We start from the raw sequence: 10,487 nt of genomic DNA, 5'->3' as shown, positions 1-10,487 counted from the left end.
CAAAAGCAGTAAAAAAAAAATATGCTCAGATAAAGTTTGAAAAAGTATATTTTTATATCCCTAACAAAATAATCTCCCGCAAGACCCTCCCTAACCCCAACAAATAAATAGTCCCTCAAAAGTCCCCAAAAAACCCAACTCCCAATTCCCACCCCCCAAAAGTCTCTAAAAAAGGGGCAAGGGACACTCTAGGGATGCATGGTGTTGTTAACTTTGGCCTCCAGGGCATCATGCCTTAGGGCCAGGGCATCGTATTGCTCCCGGAGGGTGGCGTGATCTAAACGGAGGCCCTCCACCAAATTTTGGTACTCTTTCCATTTACGGACCTCCGCCTCCAGGTCCGACACTCTGCGGATTGCTCGGCGCAAGCGAGCCTTTACAGTACTGTGAGGTGCAGCCTTTGCTGCTCGGCGGTGGCGTCTGCCAGCACGGCTCCGTTTGGCTGGAGCACTGCGCTGACCGGCAGAACGTGGGGTCACGGAGGAGGATGCAGATGTCACGTTGGAAGTACTGGACTGCGTGTCGTCCCCCTCCAGTTCCACCAGCCGCCGATATTGGGCAACAGTTGCATCCAGCCTCCGTTGCCGGGCCAGTACAGCCTGCATACTCCTTGTTGGTTTTGTTTTAGTATGACCAACTATATGAAGAAAGAAAGACATAATCTGTAACCAATGCTCTTTAAGAATATGATTAACACAAAATGATTCAGCAGGAAGTTGTGTCACAGTACAACTAGCAACTAGCCAGCGCAGTACAAAAGAAACTATTCAGGCCAATATCATGGGCGTCCGCAGGGATGGGCAAGAGAGGGCGCGATTGCCCCCCCCTGGATCGCAGGTCCATCCAGTGCTGGCCCAGTGACAAATTACAATATGGTAATTACAGCAGGCTGGGACCGACAGACAGATAGAGGCAGAGACAGAGAGAGAGGAAGACAGAAGGAGAGAGAGAGAGAGGGAGGGAGCCAGAGGGTGACAGAGGGAGGATGAGGGAGGGAGACAGAGAGAGAGGGAGGGGGAGAGAGAAAGAAAGATGTGTGTAATGTGTATGCCAGGTCTGGTCCCTCAGTGGACGAAGGCATCCGCTGCAGGGGCATGATTTCAATTTCATGGTCATATTTTTTGTTGTTGCTCTAGATCCACCCCCCTCCCCCACTGACCCTGCCCCCTTCGGTGCGGCCCTTGGCCACAAACCACACTATCAATCATGTCAGGAGTAGGACTCAGGAGATGGTGATGATGTTGCACCCCCCCCTGGAAACATTTCATAGTATGTTCGTAGTTCATCCAGTGACCGTCTACTCTCTGTAGATACACATCATATGCTATCTAAGAGTCAGATAGTACCATGATCCAGCTTACCTGTACCCACCACCACCACTGTCTCCTTCCTCACAGTCTGTACTTCTTGGTCCTCTTGCGCCGCCTCCTCCCCAGAGTGATCCTCGGACTCGGAGTCGATCACTATTACCACATCCGAGCTGGCCCCGCCACCAGATGTTCCACCTACAAAGTAGATTTAAGAATGTTAGATTACACCACTCACTAGTATTTGGTCTATGAATGAAGAATGTGAAAACAACAGAAAAAGTAATTGACTGTCTACTCTAGTCTAAATTAAAAATGTCCCTCCTTCCAGGGAAGGCTGTTGTCTTGCTGCATTTTTTTGTCATAATTGATGAATGCTTGATTAATTTTAACACACATCATTTTTCTCTGAACAGACAGAAACTGGACTTCTAAGGACAAGAGCAACATCAACTTCAAACCAGGTGAAAGCTCGGCTCGACCACAAGAAATGTGTTCCATTACTCATCAACTCAGCACCAAGCACTTTTCCATTTCCAACTAACTTTATTTTAATATATGTGTTTACTTTAACTTTTAATAAAGCTTTTAAACTTGAATAGACTCTGTGGTTTTTGGTCCTCCAGACTAGAGTGACTGAGTGAAAGGTTTTGCAATTTTTGCAAGGAGGAGTCCGTGCCGCTGACACTACCAGGTTTATACAGTGTGCCAAACACGCCACTCTGAAATATTATTACTCTGGTCTTTGGTGTCCATAGTTAGGTTTGTGGAGAATTGTCCCTGCAACAGTAGTATTATTGATTTTGCTCCTATCTAAACACTATTTCGAAAAAATTAAATTAGGAACGCTTGGACAACAATAGGTCCTCTATATTTAAATGAAAACTTACTGGGGCCAGCAAAGGAGCACTCGCCGCCCTGGCCTGCATCCTCCTCCTTTGGAGCCACTGCATCCGCTTTTTCTGTCCGCTTGCCCCTGGGCGGACCTGACGTACAACATGAAAGAATGAACAGAAAACATTGATGATTGCTGCTTGTCGATGTCCTTGTCAACCAAATCAAACATTTAGAAAGAACAAGAACCAACTATTTCAGCCAAAAAGAGGGCTACAAAGGAAGGACTGCACCTGAGCCTGTACTCTAGGGGCAGATTTACAAGCCCCTTGCAGCTCTTTTGCTCCGTTCTTGCGTCACTTTTGTGACGCAGCGCCACAACAAGAGAGGCGCCATGGTGTGGCGTATATTAACAACGTGACGCATATGGGAGATGCATCCCATTCTAAAGCCCTGCGCCATAAGGGAGCGTTCCAGCGAAAGGGAGGGCGTTCCTGCGCAGGAACGCATGCTAAAAGTGGCTATGGGGAATATATAAAATTTCAATCAGTCATTTAGGACAATGATGCGTCACTGAAACCCTGCGCCTGCATGAAGCAGACTTACGGCTTGATGCAGCATTGCTGGAGCTGCGCCATCGTTGCAACGCAACTCCATCAATGAGCCGCCTTTACGGCACCGATGCGTAACGCTTCGGTGACGTTTTGGGACCATGGTGTGCCGCATTGTAAATACGGCGCACCATGGGTGGTGCTGGCGTGCCGCACACTTTGCAGGGATGCGCAGGTAATTGCTAATCTGACACTTAGGGGCATACTTACGAGTTCTGAGCTGGACACCACCAGATGTGCACCAGAACAAATGCGTAACGCAAAACTAACCTTGCGTCACGGCAGATGCGCCGCAATTACAATGCGGCAAACCCTGGCGCAAGGGTAGGCAGATGCGTGACGCATCTCGTGACGAAAGAGGGGCGCATCTCTAGAGTCGCGTCGCAGGCGCGATGCAACTATAGCAATGCTCAGGGCTGCCCAATACTCAACATACCGCATCAGTCCTTATGCCTGCTTCAAGCAAGCAGGCATAAGGAATTGACGTAGCAGCGTCGCGGAAGTGCCTGCGTTAAATCTTGTAGATTTCACGCAGGCACTTTTGCGAGGCGCACAGCTGCCTGACCGCCACCCCCCACCCCCCACCCCGCCCCCTGCGTGGGAACGCACCCATTGTGGCGCAGGCCCAGGCCTTAACGTGGCTCATCTCCTTAGATGCATCTCGTTGTACATGACTCGCATGGATTCGCCACGTTTACGTCGCTGTGCGTCAGGTAAGGCAGCGTAAACGTGGCGCAAGGGGCTTGTAAATCTGCCCCTTTGTGTCTAGCATTACGCAGTTCTGTAAAGTACACTCATACATTACTCAGCCCAATTAAATGAACACAAAATAGAAAACAAATAAGCAGTGGCACCGCCACAGAGAAGGAGAACAGTGCACCTGAAATGCACAGAAGATTTTGAAATATTAATTTACCTCTCCTATCAATGTAATCAGCAGCATTATTGCTGTTTGTAAAAAAGTTAAAGCAAACATTTGCAATATAACACAGTCACACAGAGCAGGAGAAAAAACAGAGTAGTGAGTGATGAAAAAATTGCTACTACTACTCACCAAGCCCGGGGACCTCCACTCCCAGCAGGTCTAGCAGGTCGCGCTCCCGGTCCAGGATATCGGTCCAGCGGTGGGTCACTTGATTGTAGGTGCGCTGGACCCCCGTGATGTCAAAAAGGGCCCGGCACACCTGCCACCACCGCTTCCGTCGCTCCTGGCTGTTGGTATAACCAGCAGCGATCCTGCCGCCTGCCGCGTTGGTCCTGGGGAGACGGCGCTGCACATAAAAAACGAGTGAGCCCACCTCCTCAGGGCTGAAGATCTCCCTGGGCACCACCATTTCCGCCCTCAAACGGCCACACGGGAGCCGGGCACGGGCTGCGGTGCCCATCTTGGGCAGCTTGACAGCTGTCTTCACCATGTTCTGGGCAGGTGTTAGCAGTAAGGAGACAAAATGAAAAAGAATAAGAGTAGGGAAGAAGGAAATAAAAGTTTTAAAAAGTAGTTGAAAAGTAAACAAAAGTAGCCTAAAACACAAAAATATAGACCTAGAAAACTAGAGGGATAGAAAAAAAGTTAAATAGATCAAAAAAATATTAAAACAAGCAAAGGATGGCAGAGATATACAGAGGATAGAAACACCATGCCCAGACACATAGGAATGAATGAAAAACAAGATGGCGGCCCGAACACGTGCGTGTAAGTAAGTTCGCACGCGATTTCTCTCGCGAACTCGTGCGAACTTGCATTCGCAAGGCGCTCATTGCGCGAGATTACACATAGCGGGCGGAAACGGAAATACGTCACGCAAACAAAATGGCGGCGCCCACACTCAACCTTGGGGTAACTCGCACGAGTTCGCGGCTTCCACGGTCGATTTCGCACGACGCCGCGCCTCGCGAATAGGGCGAAATTACCGAAAAACGAGTTTTGCAAAAGCAAAACCAACGAGCAGGTGCAAAAGTTCGAGCTCATCATTTGTAACCATTTACCTGTAGTGCTTCCTGAAGGGGCCCTCCAGAATCCGGTTGCCTACTTGCAACTATTGTGTGACCCTGCTCTGACAGTCACAGAATAGTTACAAGTATGCCATTGCATCCTGTTATTGCAACAAAAAGGAAAGGGAGCAGACAAGCAGGTGCCAGCCTTCATTAATGTCAGTTGGGGCAGGGCAGGTGTTGTTGTTTGCAAAACTTAAAGCACTTAGCAGGTGTGCTTGGCTTTGCCACAATAATGTACACTCACTGGTCAATCAGAGGGTGCTGTGATGAATTCGAGGGTGGCATGGGTGTGCCAGCCAGAGGGTGGCATGGGTGAACCAGAGTGCCAGTGTTGACAGAGGATGGCAGTGCTTTGCTTTGCCCCAATAATGTACACTGGTGAACCAGAGGGTGCTGTGATGACACAGAGGGTGACATGGGTGAGCCAGAGGGTGGCATGGGTGACCAAAGAGAGTGCCACTGGTGACAGAGGGTGGCAGTGATGAAGAAAGCCTTGCAAACAGGCTGGGCACGTAGAAACAACAAGTTCGCAAAACTGGCGACCCGACAAGTAAGTTCGCAATTTGCGAAATTGTACAAAACCCTCGCGAACTTGCAGAAACCCGTGCGAACACACACCCCAAAAAAAATACGCAAATCCGCGAGAATTCGCGGATTTTGTGTATTGTCGCAATCCGCAAATACGCAAATCCGCAAATTCGCGGATTGCGAATCCGCAAAATCCACCCTTAACCTATACCAATATCCTACACACATAAGGATCATTTAAAGCTAAGGACAATATTCCTAACAGTTACACAGACAATGTAGCACACGTTTATGAATCGTGTGTAAGGCTTCAATAGTGAAGTAAAGAGGATGGTTTGTGGAAACAATTACACATTATTATTCCATATTTTTTATGTAGCACACATTATAACTGTAAATTCTTTAAGTTGCAATGAAGCATGTAGGTTTTGTTATTACATGTCAGTCACTTTATTAATCATCATCAAATGATTATTATCGGTTTCATTTACTTTGAATGCATTTCGTTTTAGTGATGACGGTTCCTAAGTTAAACATCAAATATATTTCTTTCGACATTAGTAAATATTCTATATGAGAACTGTAAATCCTGCAGTAAAGGCTCTCTGGAATAGCAGTTTCAGGTGCAAAGTTTGCAAAAATCACTATCACACATTAGACTCATGTGCAAAGTGCAAGTTCATTTTGTGTGTCAGTTATCAGCTGTATTTAGGTTTCAGTGACATGTAAAGAATGGGCAACTTTGCGCTGCACCACTGATATGCTGTCAGATAATGTCTATCTTAAAGAAAATGTAGCCCCTGAAAATTGAAAAAACTCGGGAGACAGTTGGGGAGCACTATCTTTATCTGCAGGCAGTGCCGCTTTTGGACGGTGCGAGCGGTGCCACTGCACCGGGTGCCAAGATCAGGGGGGCGCCACTTGTGCTCTAAAATCGGCACCAGTGGCATTGCTCAAAAGCCTGTACTGTTAAACGCTGTTGTCCCTCATTCTTTTCCACGATGTTAATCTTCGTAGAAATAGAAGAGAGAAAAAAGTGTTGAACATATCAGGAGGCATGCTTTTACCCATACGCTGCAGTAAAATATTTTGTTTGCGTAGGAGTCATAAAATAAAATAAAAGGTTTCGCGTGAACGTTTATTTAATTGATCTAGGCACATAGAGCCAAACTCCGCTTTTTACTCGCACTGTCAGTATGTCTTCTTACCACCTTGATTACTGGAGATATTGTACACCAGCTCAATTTTGAGTAATTCACTTTCAGTTTGTTAATTGAAACTAAGTAAGTTGTAGGTAGGGCCAGCTCTGTTGTGCTGAAAAATAGGTTATGGTTTTAAAGCACCTGCTGATGCATTCTTTTCTTCCAGCAATTTTCAGGCAACAATACAAATGTCACAATAATTCTGGTGATTAATGTTTTTTTCTGGAGAGAGAGATGGGTGCTTTTTTTAAATGAAGTTTTGATTCATTTTAAGGTAGCACAGAGGGTTAATATGCCTACTGTAAAGAAGGTACACCATGCACATTACAAAGAGAATATAATGTAAATAAGTCAGTAGGTTGCTGCTTTCGTCAGAGAGATCCTATTGTTACTTGCAGTTTATACGTTAAAATCCTAATGTAGATCAGTGAGCAATTAACTGTCATCAAAGAGCGGCATGAAAACTGCATGGTTTAGGTTATCGCATTATGATTTTTCCCTAGTCTTTCATTAACCTAATGTTACAAAATGGGTTAATTTGGGCAGAAATAAATTCTTATTTTTAAAGAGAAACCCCAACCACGGTGTTAAGTTTTACATTCTAAGTTTGTGCACTCTTAAACTATACTGCCTACAAGTATGGATGACATGACTCCTATTGTATTCCTCTGTCTTATGTAACGTTTCCCATAAACTGATTGACACATGTATAATTGATTCAGTGGCGTTGCAAGGGGGGAGGTGAGGGCTGTACAGGAGGTACGAGTTTTAGCGGCGGTGGCCTCCCCCGCTCTTACCTGTTGTCTCGAGGCGGAAATCCCTCCCCACACTCTTAAATCGGCCGCCGCAGGGCGGCAAATGCAGTGACCATTACGGGCAGCCAAAGGGCTAGCTACGCCACTGGATTGATTGCCTCTGTGTAATATGTGTGGTGAAGAAGGGTCTGACACCCTACACTAGTATGAGTGGTGCTATAAAACTAATTTAATGCATCTGTGAGAGAGTAGTTATGGAGACGTGAGGGGCACTGTTGAAGAGTGGTGGTGAGGGAATCCGTGACGGAGGTGGTCATTGGGGGGCGCAAACAAACATTGTCGCACAGGGCGCCACCAGCGCTAAAGCCGGCCCTGTCTGCAGGTTTATACAAAACAGACACAATGGCTTAAATGGTTGAATTTAGAGGACACTAACTTCCAGGCCTAGTTCTTAAGCATGCAAGCTAAGTGGTCACAAGATAATGGGGTGAACTTAACCCAGGCTCAGTGGTTTGAAGTTTTGGCTCTTTATTTCGGATTATTACGTGATCCCAATTTTGCAAGATTCAACTATCTTCGCAATGGACGCTATATTACACTCTGGCCCTGTTGCATAAATGGAATGCCAATATATTTGAGCAGTGCCCTAGATGCACTGGAATGGGCACCTGGATTCACAATATTTGGGAATGTGAGAGTTTCCAAATATGTTGGCAAGAGGATTTTTGGGATCCACTGGGAAAGCGTATTTAGTGGATGCAAATGCTGTTTTGTTGGCCGCTCAAAACATTTAGGTATTACTTCTGTTTCAGCCCGGCGTTGGTGGTGTATATCAATGTTGTTGGCAAGGTCAATCATCATGGCATTATGGAAACCTGCTGAACCACCAAAGATGCCAATGTGGATAGAAAAGGTTAATAAAGAATATTTAAGGGAGCAGATCGATACACATTGGGTTGGGAATGGTAAAACTTCACAAAAATCGAGAAATATTCTGCTCCATTTACATAGGTTTCAAATAAGTTGATAATGTATGTATTTCAGCTGACTACAGAATTAACTAGATCTGCACTGTATATATATATATATATATATATATTCACTGAAAAAACCATAGGTTATACACCATATATAGTTAGGAATTAGCATTTAAAAAACCTTATTTTACTCACACAAAACCATTGAAATTCCATATATAGTTAGTTGCACTAACTATATATCGCGCACCCGCAATCCACTGCTGATCATGTCACATATTACATCATTCATGACATGGTCAGTGACATCACTGATGACATCACTGATGACATCTCAAATGACATCACTGATGACATCACTGATGACAACATCCAGTGACTGTATTTTTCTGTAAAGTTAAAATATGTCTTGAGTGGATGTATAAGTGTCTGGATGAAGGATTTAGTAGGTGCATGACTGACTGTATGAGTGAGTGATTAAATGTGTCTCACTGAATGCATGGGTTAGTGACTAAACTGTCTTAATTTGTGCATCATTATGTCTGTTGTTCTGTAAACTGCTGCATGTGTTGATCATTAGCTATACGAGAGGCTATATGTGTTATTAATTGGTTGCCCAAGTATTTCTATGGGAGATTGAGTTTGTGTGGGGGTGGCTGGAAGGTGTGTGACTCTATGCATAGATGTGTGAGCAGTTTATTCACTAGGTGTATGAGTTCAAGAGTGCATGTGGAAACAGCTACATGGGCAGTTGACTGTGTGCATGAGTGTATTGATGAGTGAATGGATATCTCAATGCTACATGTCATAGTAAGTACATATGTAAAACACAGTACATGTGAGAGTTGGCATATATAAATAACTGTGCATGAGAGCCACTGAATGAGTGAGTGGTTGTATCGATCATTGTGAACTTGTATCAGGGATTGTATAAGAGAGTAAATATGTGTTAGTATATGTTTCAATAAGTAAGGTGTGTTTAACTGTATAGTTGAAGAAATGGAGGTGAGATTGTTTCTTTGCATGACTGACTGGGTGTGTGAGTAACTCCATGGATGAGTGGCAGTGTGTGAGTGTCTGTATACACTGAGTGTATCTAAGGTTATATTAGAGTCTGAAGAGGTTTATCGTATTAGCACAAGAATGATGTCAAATGAGATGTCATCAGTGATGTCATCAGTGATGTCATTTGAGATGTCATCAGTGATGTCATCAGTGATGTCACTGACCATGTCATGAATGATGTAATATGTGACATGATCAGCAGTGGATTGCGGGTGCGCGATATATAGTTAGTGCAACTAACTATATATGGAATTTCAATGGTTTTGTGTGAGTAAAATAAGGTTTTTTAAATGCTAATTCCTAACTATATATGGTGTATAACCTATGGTTTTTTCAGTGAATTTTCAAGGTTTTGTAAATGCTAATTCCAACTATATATGGTCTATAACCTATGGTTTTTTCAGTGAATTTCAATGGTTTTTTAATAGCAAATATCATAAGCTGTCGAATGTCAAGTACGTGGTAAGTAAAAACATTTTCGTGTTTATGCACACTGATCTGCTTTGAATACTGCCCCCCACCCCTCATTTCTATTAGGAGTACTCTCTCTTTGCAGATAGTGAAGGGTAGTTAACGCAGCCCTTTGCCCCCTTTGTAATACGTCGTGCCTGCTTCTCTCTCCATTTGATTGATTGTTCTCTTTGGTTCATTCTCTATTTACAAACAAGCACAGAGTCGCAATACTCTGTTTAGTCTTTGCAGATAGCGAAAAATCGTGTAAAAAAACAAAAGGAATCGAGCAAAATCAGTAGGCCACTAATGGGATCTCTTTTTGACCTCGCTAAAATAGAAACATTAGGAACAAACTGTTGAAAATAGCAATGCGTATGTACATAAGCGGCGTTCATTTGTGTTCACAGTACCCCTTGTTGATTGTTTCAATCGAGCATTGAATTGTTCGAAGTTAATTCTCTTAAGGATCTTCTCTACCTGCAAACGAGGAAGAATAGGAATATTCTCTCTCCCTTTGCAGATAGTGAAGGGTAGGTAACGCAAGCCTTTAACACGTCGTACCTATTTCATTCCTCATTGATTGATTGATTGTCCGAACATTGACTGTTTGGGAATTAGTTCTTTTTGGAGGTATTCCCTGTTTGCAAATAAACATAGGAAAATCTTTGCAAGTAGTGAAAGGGTACGTAATGCGGACCTTTCACCCCCGTTGTAATCTGTCATGCCTATCTACTCCCCACTGATTGATGCACCTTTTTCA

Source organism: Lissotriton helveticus, chromosome 6 (genome assembly GCF_964261635.1).
Source record: "Lissotriton helveticus chromosome 6, aLisHel1.1, whole genome shotgun sequence".
Lineage (NCBI taxonomy): Eukaryota > Metazoa > Chordata > Amphibia > Caudata > Salamandridae > Lissotriton > Lissotriton helveticus.
This window is presented reverse-complemented; position numbering follows the sequence as displayed.